Here is a 15,539-nt window from a genome sequence, read left to right on the forward strand (position 1 = left end):
AGAACAAGAACGACATTTAACAAAAAAATAAACGGTCCAATATACTCTCAATAACCGCCTATACTGAAATCGTAACATATTTAATTAAAAAATTGTAAGCTGAAGATTTTGGTTTTTTTATTAAGTGTTATTGTGATGAACTTTCTGAATAGATTATTTGGAGATCGTGAGATGCGGTCTGGTGTGACGTGGGTATAGAAAAACATTTTCTTTGTCGTGCCAACGTTTCGATCTTTATTGAGATCATCTTCAGGGCCTGGGATTTATAAACATTGTTAAAATAATACAAATACATGTAAGATGTGAAAAAATGAATTTATTCAATGCTGGAAATTTTGGGTTCAATCGAAGTATTTGTACTCACTCAAAGTGTGTGTTTTCTGAGTAGATATGTCATTGCTGTGTGTCGTGTTGAGAGTGCAAGTGAGATATTATGTTTTATGTGTACATACGTTAGATTTTGAAGGAGTTCGGAAGGAAGTGGGATAGAAATCCCTTTTTCTATGGGGAGTCGGCTTCTTTGAGGACCGCATCACACGATCTCCAAATAATCATTAATTAACGGTCACTAAATACCGCACATTTCAAAATAGAATCTTTTCCGATCATCTTGATCTGCCTATTCTACATGCTGTGGTATTTCAGTCGTTATTTTGCCATTTTCGATGTTTGGTTGGTAACTATGTATATAAAAAGAACAAGACTAAAAAGTAGCCCTCAGACAAGCCATCAAAGATGGTCAAATGAGTCTGATGGACCATAGATTTAGGAGGAGAGAAAACGACCTGAATTAAAAGATTTGTTTGCCATAAGCCTTCAAATATTTCCTTAAAAAATGATATTATCTATTTTAAAAGACACACTGTTCTGTCATGTCGAACTTCTCTGTCTCTCTGTCTCTGTCTGTCTGTCTCCCTCTCTCTCTTTTTCTCTTTCACTACTCTCTCTCTCTCTCTCTCTCTCTCTCTTCTGTCTGTCTGTCTCCCTCTCTCTCTTTTTCTCTCTCACTACTCTCTCTCTCTCTCTCTCTCTCTCTCTGTCTCTTCTGTCTGTCTCTCTCTCTTTCTTTCTCTTTCGGTCTTTTCTTTCTGATGCTCCAATTTCCCTCTCTTGTTCTTATATTCTGACGGTATCTCTCTTTCTCTTTCTCCCTTTCTTTATATATTTATACTCTTTCTTCCTCTCTCTATTTCTCTTTCTCCTTTTTGACGTTCTTTCTCTATTTTTTGACGCTCTTCCATCTCATTTTTTTCTATTCTCTCTATCTCTCTTTCTCTTTCACCCTTTCTCTCTCACTCCCTTTCTTTATATATTTATACTCTTTCTTCCTCTCTCTATTTCTCTTTCTCTTTTCTGACGCTCGTTCTCTATTTTTTTTTTTTTTTTTTGACGTTCTCTCATTATTTTTTGACACTCTCCCAATCTCACGTTTTCTCACTCTCTCTCTGTCTTTCTGACGATCCGTATCTCTTTTTTTCTGCCCCTCTGCCCCTCTCAACAAATGTACCTAGCATATATTAAATTTTCCTATTTTTCTATTTATCTATTATTCTACGTATTTATCTATTTAACTAGCTGTATTTTTATTTTTCTATTTATCTTTCCTTCTATCTCTTGTTCTCCCTCTGTCTGTTCTTTCTGATGGTCCAATTTCCCCCTTTCTCGCACCTCCTTTCCGATGGTACTCTCATTCTGTTTTTCCCTTTCTCTCTCGCTCCCTTTCAAGCGGATATATTTATACTATTTCTTCCTCTCTCTATTTCTCTCTCTTCCTTTCTGACGCTCTACACCTCTCTCTCCTTATGACTCTCTCTATTTCTCTGTCTCATTTCTAACGCTCTCTCTCTCTTTCTATTTCTTTTAGACGTTCTCTCTCTATTTGTTGACGCTCTCCCCCTCACTTTTTCTCTATCTTTCTTTCTGACGCTCTGGCCCTCTCAACAAATCTACCTATCTACATTAATTTTTCCTATTTTTCCATATATCTATTTATTATTCTATATATTTATCTATTTAATTGGCTATATTTATATTTATATTTCTCCCTATCTATCAGTTTTTCTATTTTTCTACCATTCTATCTTTCAACTTTTCTTTCTATCTATCTACGTACCTATCCTTTGCTCTTTCTCTCTTTATATTCCACTTTCTCTGTCTCCCTCTTCCCACCTTTTATCCTCTACCTATCTACCACCACTCTCTATATACTTATTTTCGTCGTTTTCTATATCTAGTATCTTCACAAATAATTGTTCGTTCGACAAATAACATAGCAAAGAACAGCCAAATTGTCTGAGAAGAAGAGGAGGCTCAGAATAGGTCGTAATGGCAATAGAACCAAACGATAACTAAAAGCACTCTGAAATTCGATGAAAATAAAATAACAGCCAGAAGAATAATAAACGACAAGTAGGAATTAATAAATATTATGGGATAAGATAACATCTTTCCTGTCGACAGTTCCCACTGTTATACAGGGAAATGTTCACTCTACGAAGTTTCGTCAACATATATTTCCAGCGTGACAGGCATCGTTGTAACAAGGCTTTTACGTTTAAAAAGGCAGACTGTTTGTTTACTCCGGAGACGAGGTTTACCACGGACACGACGCGGCCCGCCCATAACCACCGCCGTCTTTCAGTAAATCTCATGGACACTTTCAAACGGATGGTGATCCAGTCAGGAAACACGCTTCAAACGGCGTTACTGCCTTGCTTTCTTTGATCGAAAATTCAAAATGATTTTGGCCAGTAACCTCATGGAGGGAGGAGAGTTGTCGAAACTCTTAAGCGTGCAACTTATAATTTATTACTTGTAAGATTTCCTCTTGAGGTCACGCGTGGTGACGAAGCTGTAGTTTGGGTCAGCCTAGCTTCGCTGTTTTCTGATCAGCTTCTCACCACCTCCTTCAGTGGCAGTCTGTCAGCCACACTATCATATCATCTCCCTCTCGCTCTCTCTATGTACGCGTGCATGTATTTGGTATGTGTGTGAGTGCATGAAATGGTAAATTAATGACCGAACCGAGTGTCTGTATGGGTTAGTGATATAGCAAGTGATTTAGTAAGTCAGAAGGTGAGATAGTGAAATAGTGATCTAGTGTAGTTGGTGAGTGACTACATGATATAGTGAATTAATGAGCTACGTGGGATAGTGAAATAGTAAACAAGCCGGTGAGTTAGTGAGTGAGAAGATGAGATAATGAAATAGTGAACAAGCGAGCATGGTAGTAGAGTGAGGGAGTGTTTGGGATAGTGAAATAATGAACAAGAGATTGAGTTAAGCCAGAAAGACACTTACCCGATGCTACGCCATGCGACGCTACCCGATGCTATGCCACGCTAACCTACCCGACGCTCTGCGATCCCCACTGTCCAGATTTTCGTCGGGTCGCATCGAGTACAGTCGAAGACAAAAGAACCGGACACTCATATTTTTATTCAAACTACATGTATTATTGTCGTTATATTAATTACAACATACTTATTTTAATATAAACCAAATTAACTGTGATTAAAAATTAATTAGTTTTTATTTAAAAAATTAATTTTAATGGTTTGGTAGAAAATTAATCAAAACACCGGAATACGATTTTTTGATATAATGAATTTAACTAACAATTTATTGTACTCGCTTCGGCGGTACATATACTAAAATTGGAACAATTTATTACACGGTTTTGCTCATAAAATTTAATTAACAATTTATTTCATAGTTTTGCTCGTAAAATTACACCATTTTGTAATGTCGGGTAGCATCAGAACAGGACACTCATATTTTTTGTAGTTTATTTCAAACTAAGTACATGTAATTTTGTCGTTATATTAATTACAACATGTTATTTTAATGTAAACCAAATTAAACGAGATCAAAAATGCATAAGTTTTTATAAACATTGTTTAATTATGATGGTTAGGAGTAACTTTATTTAAAACAATTAAGTTTAACAAACAATTTATTAGATGGTTGTGCTCATAAAATTTAACTAACAATTTATTACAAGGTTTTGCTCAAAATAAAAAATTAAGAACAAAAGATACGTTGCGATTGTGATAGTGATTATTGTGATAAACGCTGTGGACTGTACGCGAAAGTGTGCTTGCGTCGGTTAGATGTGCACACCCCACCAAAACGTGGCAAGGCGTCGAGCAGCATCGGGTAGCGTCGCATGGCGTAGCATCGGGTAAGTGTGTTCCTGGCTTTAGTGAGTGAGTGCGTGAGATAATGAAATAGTGAACCAGTGAGTAACTGAATGTGTGTATCAGAGAGAGAGAGAGAGAGAGAGAGAGAGAGAGAGAGAGAGAGAGAGAGAAATTGAGAAAGTGCGAGTGCATGAGAGAGTGAAATAGTGAATTAGCAAGTGAATTAATGAGTGAGCGAGTGCATGAGATATTAAGCCAGTAAGTGTTCGAACAAGGTAGCGCGTGAATGTGTGAAAGAGAGAGAGAGAGAGAGAGAGAGAGAGAGGGAGAGAGAGAGAGAGAAGGATTTGTCCGTATATTTATTTCTCAGTCGCTTTTTCCAGGCAATTATCGAGATATACCCCAGAGTTCCGGTGGATTGACGCTTATAAGGAAGGGGGTCGTTTGAAAGAAAATACCGTAACTAATAAACGAAAAGTTGATAAACAGGTATATTTGAAAGGGGGGTGCGGTGGAGCAGCCATTGACCGCTAGTTACGTAACCCCGGCTTGCTGTTAGAAAATATCGAATTCAAAACATTTCTCACATCACTCTTTCAGACAAATTATATATTAAATTATACTTTTTTTTCCAAATAAATTTCAGTTTGTTTTATATTGTAAGTTAGGAAAAAACTATCAATTTAACATCCATGTACGTTATTTATTGAGGTTAACCGCTTTTTATCACCTGATTTCATTGCCTTCCAAAGGAGTGACCACTGGCGCTTGACCCGGCCAGGATTCTCTTATTTCTCCTCAACGGCCAACTTAAAACGTCATTCGTTTACATTAGAATTTCTCCTTTTACATCCTGTCAAACATATTTTTATTTAATTTATTCCCTCGATTAACATTGCCTGGCGATTTTTTTTATCTCTCTCGGTTCGATGCATAAAAGTCTTCGTTGTGAAACAATCTGTCTTCTTATTATTTTGCATATCCTTTCCTCTTGTTTGCACACAGTGTTCATTTGTTTTTGATGCTCTAGAGAGAAACCTTTTTCTGTTCGTCTTTTTTGTTTCATTCTTTTTGTTGTTATATCAATATAAATGGTATAGTCAACTGGTGTTTTTATTCATTTTCCTAATCAACCAAACAAAATATTAAATATACTCACTTGAAACCTCCACACAGTCTATTGAAGCTGGAATAAATTGGGTTTTACCCCGTCTAACCTGGAACCTACGCGCACAAGAGACAAACAAAAATAATTTTTTGGCTATTAAAACTAGATAAAACTTAAAACATCAAAAACGTCAAATTTCAAAACTTGAAGAAAAGAAGTGAAGTTCGGTGAGGTTTTGAAAGCTAGAAGGACATCTTAAACTATCAAATTTGTCCTAATTCATCACTCGAAAAATAAATAAATAATGGATGGATCTCTCTCTCTGTATGTATTTCTATTTTTCTATCTTTGTAATTGTCTGCCTTTCTATTTTTCCAGTTGAGAAGCCATGCATGCTAAATTTGCCTTCTAACTTTAAAAATATTTCTTTATACCTGATCACATCGATCTGTCTGGATTCCTGCCTATCTATCTATCTGCTTGTCTTATCTACCTTTCTATCTTTCATTATAGTTATCGATCTTTCTGTTTTAATAATCGATCTGTATATTTATATTTAATTTATACATATACTATACTATATTTATATTTTTTTAGTTTTCTTTCTATCTATCATACTTTTTATTTATCTAGCTTCTTTCTATCCAACTATCAATCCATCATTCTATTTATCTTCCTTTTGATCTGTCATCTTTCTATTCTTCTAGCTTTCCATATTTCTATCTATCTACTTATCTTTCTACATACTCTATCCATCTACATTTCTATTTTTCTATTTGTTTCAATTAATTAATCTGTATGTAAGGTATTGCTTGAAATAAAAAAGCTAGTGTCACAAGCGGGATTCGAACCCACGACCTTCGATCCACTCGGACACCAACTTCCCATCTCAACCTACCTTTCGAATTTTCCCTCCTTTTTGACATTTTTCAAAGGTTTTAGTTTGAGATGGGAAGTTGGTGTCGGAGTGAATCGAAGTCACGAGCTCAAGTGGTAGAGCAGCGGCGTATTTAGCCGACGGTCGTAGGTTCGAATCCCGCTTGTGGCACTAGCTTTTTTATTTCAACCAATACCTTACTTAAAGATTAATTAATTGAAAAAAGTTATTAAGTCAATGTTAAGCACCTAGCCGAAATCAAAACTCTACTAAAGAAATTCTAGCCGAATCTGTATCACTTAAAGCCATAACTTAAACAAATTTGAAACTTAGTAATGTACAACCTAAACTAAATCAAACCAGTGGAACGTTAGAAAGAAGCCTTTATGTAAGGTATCGGTTGAGATAAAAACGCCAGTGTCACGAGCGGGATTCGAACCCACGACCTTCGGCTAAATACGCCGCTGCTCTACCACTTGAGCTAGCTAACCCTTGAAAAATGACAAGAAGGAGGGAAAATTCAAAAGATGGCGTTGAGATGGGAAGTTGGAGTCGGAGTGAATCGAAGTCACGAGCTCAAGTGGTAGAGCAGCGGCGTATTTAGCCGAAGGTCGTGGGTTCGAATCCCGCTTGTGACACTAGCTTTTTTATTTCAACCAATACAATACCTTACTTAAAGATTAATTAATTGAATGAAGTTATTTGGTCAATCGACCACGAAGTATAATGGGTTTCTAATTATTATTGTTTCTATCGACCTAACTTTCTTTTTCTCTAGCTTTCTATTTTTATGTCTACCGATCTATCTATCTGGATATCTCTTTATTTATTTTTCTTTACCTCTATCTTTCTATCTATCTGTCTTTCTATCTACCGTTCCAAGTATCAGCCTGTATAATTATCTTTCTTTTTATTTGCATATTTTTCTTGTTCTCTATTTTTCTACTATCTTACTTTTCATATTATATCTTACTTATATTTTTCCACTTTTCTATCTTACTTTTACTCTATCTTTTAATTTTTTTAGTTTTCTATATTTCGATCTATTTACCATTTTAATCTTTCTATTTGTTTAGCTTTTCATTTGCTCTTCTTTTTGTTTATAATTCGTTCTCTTTATCTTGCTATTCTATAATTCTCTATTTATTGTGGTTATTCTATCTTCTTTCTGTAGATATATCAGTCTAAGTTGGGTAGTCAATTGGCGGTTTTATTCGTAATCAAGCTTGTTAACTTATATTACGACGATTAAGTCTCTAAACATGGTGCAAACAAAATATTTAACAGACTCTCTCGAAACCTCTCAAAATGCCATTTGAAGGCGATAAATTTGATTTCGAGCTAGGACAAAAGTGTTCCTATTTCTTCGAGATAATAAGCAAGTGGAAGATTCTGCGAGTCTCGATGTATTTTACGACCTGGTATAAAATGTTCGCCCGACCTAGAATGGCACAGATAAATCTGGCACGGTAAAAGCTCGCCTTCGGAAGTTTGGCCACGCGATGTTTGGCCATGTCAAAGCTAATAGGCAATAACAAGAAAATTATTCTGATCCATACTGTCCTTGAAATTCATGTATATAGTTTTTCCCCTGATCCTCTGTATCCGTCTTGATGAAACACTTACATGTTCTGGATGTTGTTAGGTCATTTTTAGATCAAAAAATATATTTTTACAATATAAAAAACTGTAAAAAAAGTTCGAGGCACCGAAAAATTGTGGGGCAAGTTGAGGTATACCAATCTGGGCAAGGGTCGCCACCAGCCTGAATCCGTCGTTTAAGCGTCATTTGACGTGTGCGCGTGCAATTTAAGGAGATCTCGAAGATGAGAAAAAAAGAAGAAAACCAGGAGCCCTGAGGCGAAACCGTTCACGATCCTCGATAGTCGATTTATCAGGGATGATGGATAATTTCTAGAAAAGATAAAAGATACCTGGTTCAATTTTCTTAATCATTTGTTATATTGTTGAGTTGATTATATGTCATTATATATCGTAATGTACACGTTCCACTTGGCCAAAACACGATCTAAAAGCGCTCGCCAGCAATAATCTCTCCCTCTCATTTAAATATGTAATTACCGTCCTACTAAATAATAGTATTTCCCTTATTTAATTATTATATATTGAACCCGTTGTATTTTAAGAAATAAATATAACCATGCAAATTAATATTAAATTGGATCAATAAAGTTAAAGTTGAGGGAACAGGCTAATGGATAAAATCTTTAAGCTAATAAATTGCAAAACTTTACTGATAGGGCAGCCTCTTACCACCGTTTTTATCACCAGCATAAAACTATACAACAAAACAAACTTTATGATGTTGACACTCTCTCGCTCTCACTCTCTCTCTCTCTCTCTCTCTCTCTCTTCTCTTTCTTTATCTCTTCTATATCTTTTTTGACGTTTTATTTCTTTTTGACTCTCAATTTCCCTTTCTCTCTGTTTCTTTATTTCTTCTATATTTTTTGACGTTTTCTCCCTTTTTGATTCTTATTTTCTCCCTCTCTCTCTTTCTTTGTTTCTTTATCTATCTCTTTCTGACTCTCTCTTTCTCTCTCTCTCTCTGTTTCTCTCTCTCTCTCTCTCTCTCTCTCTCTCTCTCTCTCTCTCTCTCTGTTTGTATTTCTGACGCTTTCTCTCTGTTTCTTTCTTCCTCTTACTCAGGTACGCTGTCTATATCTTGTTGACGTTTTGTCCCTTTTTGACTCTCATTTTCTCTCTCCCTCTTTTTTTTATTTCCTTATATCTTCTATATCTTTTTTGACGTTTTCTCCCTTTTTGACTCTCATTTTCTCCCTTTTTGATTCTCATTTTCTCCCTCTCTCTTTCTTTGTTTCTTTATCTATCTCTTTCTGACTCTCTTTCTCTCTCTCTCTCTCTCTCTCTCTCCCTGTTTGTCTCTCTCTCTCTCTGTTTGTATTTCTGACGCTTTCTCTCTGTTTCTTTCTTCCTCTTACTCAGGTACGCTGTCTAAATCTTTTTTGACGTTTTGTCCCTTATTGTCTCTCATTTTCTCTCTCTCTCTTTTTTATTTCTTTATATCTTCTATATCTTTTTTGACGTTTTCTCCCTTCTTGACTCTCATTTTCTCTCTCTCTCTCTCTCTCTTTTTCTTTATCTCTTCTATATCTTTTTTGACGTTCCAACGTTCTTTTCCGACGTTAAATTGTCGGATGACAATAATAAAAATGATTTTAAATCCCCGCGTAGGATCAATGTAAAAACCCTCCCGTCGTAATTTATACAGTCGAAAGTGGACAAGTGCTGAAGTGACGTGCACATGATATTTCAGAAAATATCTCCGGCTTTTATATCTGGTTTATTAATCTGGCGTCTTATCTCACGAGAAATTGACCGTTGGTATGTGTGCTTTTTTATGTCTTTTCATCATTCGGACAAAAACAAGGTTGATTATATAATAATCTTATAGAAACGTTATTTTCAAACCTTCAATTCGTTCGAATTCTTGAGTTTTTTCAACTTTTTTCAGTTTATTTTAATTTTTTTAATTTTATAATAAATTGATACGGAAATCAACAAATCGCCATTAATCTGCATGTTTTCAAGGAAGAAATTTGACTCTCCCCCCTCTTTCATCACATTCTCGTAAAAGGATAGCAAGGATCGTTTTAGCAGTCATAAATCCAAACCCTGCGACATAAATTACACCTTGGCTTATATCATAATTAATAGATGATCTCAATTGACCAGTTTTAATTTTTATTGAAAAATTTAATATTAAAAACAATGCTCTAGTCTAGAGAATATAACAGATTCTCGAAACACGAAACACGAACAAAAACTTTTGGTGATAAAAAAAAAAACAACAACAATTAAAGTTTGTCTCCCACAAAAAATTACCCTTTTTAATTTCAAATCAGCCCTTTTTTTCAACAAAATATAACTAACTCTCTTATTACACTAAACGATTCATTTATAATTAAGCTAAATAATTTTTTGTAAACTGAAAGCTATCATTTTTCAATTAATATAAATAATATTGTTTTATTTTTAAAAACAATTTATTTTTTAAACCAACATTATATTATTAATTTGACTAGATTTTGTGGTCCGCTTGACCAAATATCTTTCAATTAATTAATCTGTATTTAAAAATGGCAAAAAGGAGGGAAAATTCAAAAGGTGAGGTTGAGATGGGAAGTTGGTGTCAGGANGGGAAATTATTTTGATTAAAGAACATTGCTTTAAAGTAACTAGTTTCTTTTTTTTTGTTTAATACCAAAATCCTGCATTATTTTCCGGACAACCCAATATATATAAAACGAGGGTGGCCACTTTTTGCCTCTCAGTGTATTTCTCTATCTCTAATCGTCAGAAAGGCACAATGTATGAATTATTTTTAGGGGAACAATTGTGAGGGGAAGGGGGAAAGGAAGGATTAGAATTGATTTTTATTTATTTATTTGTATTAACATTTTTTTTGCTATGGAGCCTCAGCGTCCTTCGGTGGGTCCTTTCCTCTCTCTTCCTCGCCCTCTAACGAAACAGGCTCACACTAAACGCTTTCCCCTTTCCAACCTAGGTCGCATCGTAATTGAGCAATTGAAAAATATGAGTTAACTCCTTCTAGAGCCGAGTCCGATCTTTTTTTTCACGATCCGACCGAAGCTAAAACGGCTTTGGGTAAATAAAAAAAGTGCGCGTGCACAGGACTTGCTACTTGGCGGAAACCAGTTTGAACCCGTGTTACGAGCCCGAAGCCGTTTCATCCTTCCACAAGGGCCTCGTTCGATTCAATAAGCATCTCAATTACGGCGTTTTACATCTCTACGGGGTCCCGCCTCGGAATATAAAAATGTGAACTGGGATGAAGATTGTAACACGGTAAATACAGGCTCGTGAGGATTTGCACCCTTTGCAAGAGAAAAGGTGATTGATATCAGCAAGGCCAGTAGGTGTGACGATTTTAAGCCTTATCTGTCTTTGTCTTCGGATCACCTGAAAGGATTCCGTGTAATCTAGCTCCAACCGCTCCAACCCAACTCGGAACAATCTACAAAACAGCCTACTATTTTTTTTTCTTTCAGTCCTCCTTTCATTCCGTCTCTAAAAGGCGACCAAACGAATCTGATCAACTATATCGCTTTTTTCATCAAATTGATCTTTTTAATTTCAAATTAACCCTTCTTTTAAAGTATTAAAAAACTTAGGAGATGTGAGATCAAATATATAGCTTTTTCCGTCAAATTTATCTTTTGTACTTTCAAATGAACGTTTTTAAACTTAGATGTAACCTTTTCAAATTTCAACTTAACCCTTTTTAACATAGAATTAACTTTTTTAAATATCGAATTATCCTTTTTTAATTTCAAATCATTAATTAATTATTTGTATTTTCAAATTACACGTTTACCCTTTCTTTAAAAGATTATAAAATTTTTAGGAAATGTGAGATCATATATATAGCTTTTTCTGTCAATTTTATCTTTCGTAATTTCAAATGAACCCTTTTAAACTTAGATGTAACCTTTTCAATTTTCAAATTAAACCTCTCTAAATATCAAATTAAACCTTCCTAGCTTCAAATTAATTTTTTTTACATTACTCCACCGCCATGCGAACAATAGAATTTTTTTAAACTTCAAATGAGCACTTTTTAATTTCAAATTATCCCTTCCTTTAAAGCATTGAAAAAACTTAGGTGATGAATGTATAAAATAACTGGGTTTTATAAGACCGTTTAAAAATTAATTACAATTAAAAGTAAACGTTTATATAGCTTTTTTTCGTCAAATTAACATTTTTAATATCAAATTAACCTTTTTTAAATTTCAAATTAATTATTTCTAACTTCAAACTACACTTTTTTAATTTCAATTTAACCCTTTCTTTAAAACATTGAAAAAACCTTAGGAGAAGAATATAAGCATGTAAAATAAAATTCCAGTATGTTTGAGATTTAAAAAAAAAAAAAAAATAACTGGGCTCTTATAAGACCGCATAAAAAATAATGACCATTAAAATTAAACGTTTGTATACTTTTAGTATCAAATTGACCGATTTTAATTTCAAATTAACCTATTCTTTGAAGGATTAAACAATTCCTTTATATTTGTTATTTTTAATTATAAAATAATGAGGCTCTTAGAAGATCACATAAAAATGATTTACAATTATCATTTAAAATTATATCAAATAATATATAAAAATATAGGATTTTTCTTTTAATTCAGGATAAAGTAATATAAATAGGTGCCGATGTTAAAAAAGAGCCCATTTTTAAGTATGTCGGTAAGTACTCTCTATTTTCTCCCTCCTCTCACTCTCCCACTCTCTCTCACTCTCTCTCTCTCTCTCTCTATTATCCTCCTCTCTCTCACTCTCTCTCTCTCTCTCTCTCTCTCTCTCTCTATTATCCTCCTCTCTCTCACACTCTCTCTCGCTCTCTCTATTATCCCTCCTCTCTCTTTTTTCTCTCTTTCCTCTCTCACACTTACTCAATTTATAAGTATTGTTTACCAAAATACAATTTACAATATAATTTTAAATTTAAAACTCAACTGGAATAGTATTTCATTTGATCAGCAAGTATGTGATCAAGTGCAACGCATTATTACAATGTTCAATCATTTACAAAATTACAGCATGGGAAATTGGTTTTTGTAATAGCTATTTGCAGGATTGATTGGCATCTTCACTTTATGTGTCATTAAGGAAGTTGAGAAATGATGCATTTCCCGGTGACCCTTTCTACCCATTATTTTAATTATTATATGACAACATATTGTCCCCCAATGGGAATAATTCCGTTATGAGATTTAATGTTTTTTTGAAAAATCTATTGTATTGTAGATAGATTTATAGATAGCACCCTTTATTTACGACAAACAAAAAATATTGCATATTGAACATTATAAAGTTTCATACGATTTTATGGATGGTTTGCTATCCGTCTGTCGGTTGGTTGACTGTGCATATGATTATTTCAGACGTGCAAAATTGCCGATTAAATATATAAAAAAAACTGAATTCAAATAAAGCAATTACTAATCGTTACTGAACTCATACCTACATTGCCAGGCATGACGTGTATACAATGCAAGACATTTCGATTTTCCATGTTGTCTAGGTGATCAAGCAGTGGACACCTGGAAAGCTTTCTGTCCTACCTACAGGATTCGGAGCTGTGAGTATGGGACACTGACTAACAAAATGAAAAATATCCTCCTTTACTCGTAGGTTGTAGAACGTACGCATGCAATTTACGTCGTCTTCCTTCCATGGGAAAAATCTATTGTATCTGGTTGTTTAACATGAAATGTCCGATTTTATAGTTTCAAAAATTCAGAGAGGATGTAGCGGATTTTTGTTGTTTACTTCCAATTGTTTATATATTATAATTAAGCAGTTATTAATTCTCCACTTTTGTTTATAATTATGAACTCCCCAATCCATTCCACACTTTTTAGTATACCTCTAAATGTGAACTTGAAAACACGCGATTTTTATGTAATATTCCTTTACGACTTAGTAGAGTTGTAATATTACATTATTCGGTCATTGGGTAGCTGAGGCTGCAAGAAACATCAATAAAGCGGGGAACACACTTACCCGACGCAATGCTATGCGACGCTACCCGACGCAAATCCGAAGTCCAATTCTCCATAAGATTGTATTACCTCGTGCACATCTGCCCGATGCCACGCATACGCTACCCTACTCTACGCTCTGCGATCCCCACTGTCCAGATTTTCGTCGAGTAGCATCGAGTACAGTCGAAGACAAAAGAACCGGACACTCATATATTTATTCAAACTACATGTATTATTGTCGTTATATTAATTACAACATACTTATTTTAATATAAACCAAATTAACTGTGATTAAAAATTAATTAGTTTTTATTTAAAAAATTAATTTTAATGGTTTGGTAGAAAATTAATCAAAACACCGGAATACGATTTTTTGATATAATGAATTTAACTAACAATTTATTGTACTCGCTTCGGCGGTACATATACTAAAATTGGAACAATTTATTACACGGTTTTGCTCATAAAATTTAATTAACAATTTATTTCATAGTTTTGCTCGTAAAATTACACCATTTTGTAATGTCGGGTAGCATCAGAACAGGACACTCATATTTTTTGTAGTTTATTTCAAACTAAGTACATGTAATTTTGTCGTTATATTAATTACAACATGTTATTTTAATGTAAACCAAATTAAACGAGATCAAAAATGCATAAGTTTTTATAAACATTGTTTAATTATGATGGTTAGGAGTAACTTTATTTAAAACAATTAAGTTTAACAAACAATTTATTAGATGGTTGTGCTCATAAAATTTAACTAACAATTTGTTACAAGGTTTTGCTCAAAATAGTGCATTAAGAACAAAAGATGCGTTGCGATTGTGATAGTGATTATTGTGATAAACGCTGTGGACTGTACGCGACGTGTGCTTGCGTCGGATAGATGTGCACACCCCACCAAAACGTGTAGCAAGGCGTCGGGTAGCATCGGGTAAGTGTGTTCCTGGCTTAAGGCGTAGGGGACGGGAGTGTAAGTGAACAGACCATTCGCCGTTAGTTTGTTAAATTTTGTGAAGGGAGTACCGAATTAGAAAACGAGCCACGCGGAAGACCTCCAACTGGAATTCACAACGATGTCCTTAAGCTTCAGGTGGAGGAAAACTACTGCCAAGCAGTCAGAGGACTCGCAGCATAACTAAATGCAAATGCAGCTAGCGTCTCAAGACAACTAAGGAACATAAGAAAAGTCAAAAAGCTTGTTCTATGGATCCCTCATGAGCTCACTGAGCGACAGCAGTTAAAGCGCCTTGAGACATGCGTTTCGTTGCTCGCCAGACAAAAAACGACCCTTTTCTTGAAAGAATAATCCCTTGCGATGAAAAGTGCATTGCATATGACAATCAGCGTCTGTCACGGCAGTGATTAAACATCGACAAAAGACCAGGATACATGCCAAAACCAAATGTACACTCAAAAAAATTGATGGTGACTGTATGGTGGCCCATGGCAGGAATCCACTACTCCTGTTTGCCTAGAGGTAAGACCATTGTACTGAAAGGAAATTAACGAAATACATAGGAAATTACTTTAAAAAAACCTGCATCGGTAAATCTGAATGGTCCTCCACGACAACGCTGTTCATGTTTCAAAACATACTGTAAACAAATTGAAAGAGCTTAGCTAGGAAGTTCTTCATCATCAGCTTATTCTCCCGACTTGCACCCAACAGATTTTCACCTCTTTAGGAATTTAGATAGCTTTGTCAAAGGAACATTTTTTGAAAATGTTGTTCAAGTCCAAAAAGCGTTTTCGGATTTTGTTTAATTTCAAAGCTCGGAATTCTTCAATTCCGGCATAAAAAAGTTGGTCAAGCGTTGGGGAAAATGTGTAGAAAATGACGGTAAATA

Source organism: Cimex lectularius, unplaced genomic scaffold (genome assembly GCF_000648675.2).
Source record: "Cimex lectularius strain Harlan isolate CLEC.00 unplaced genomic scaffold, Clec_2.1 scaffold361, whole genome shotgun sequence".
In the NCBI taxonomy this organism is placed as follows: Eukaryota; Metazoa; Arthropoda; class Insecta; order Hemiptera; family Cimicidae; genus Cimex; species Cimex lectularius.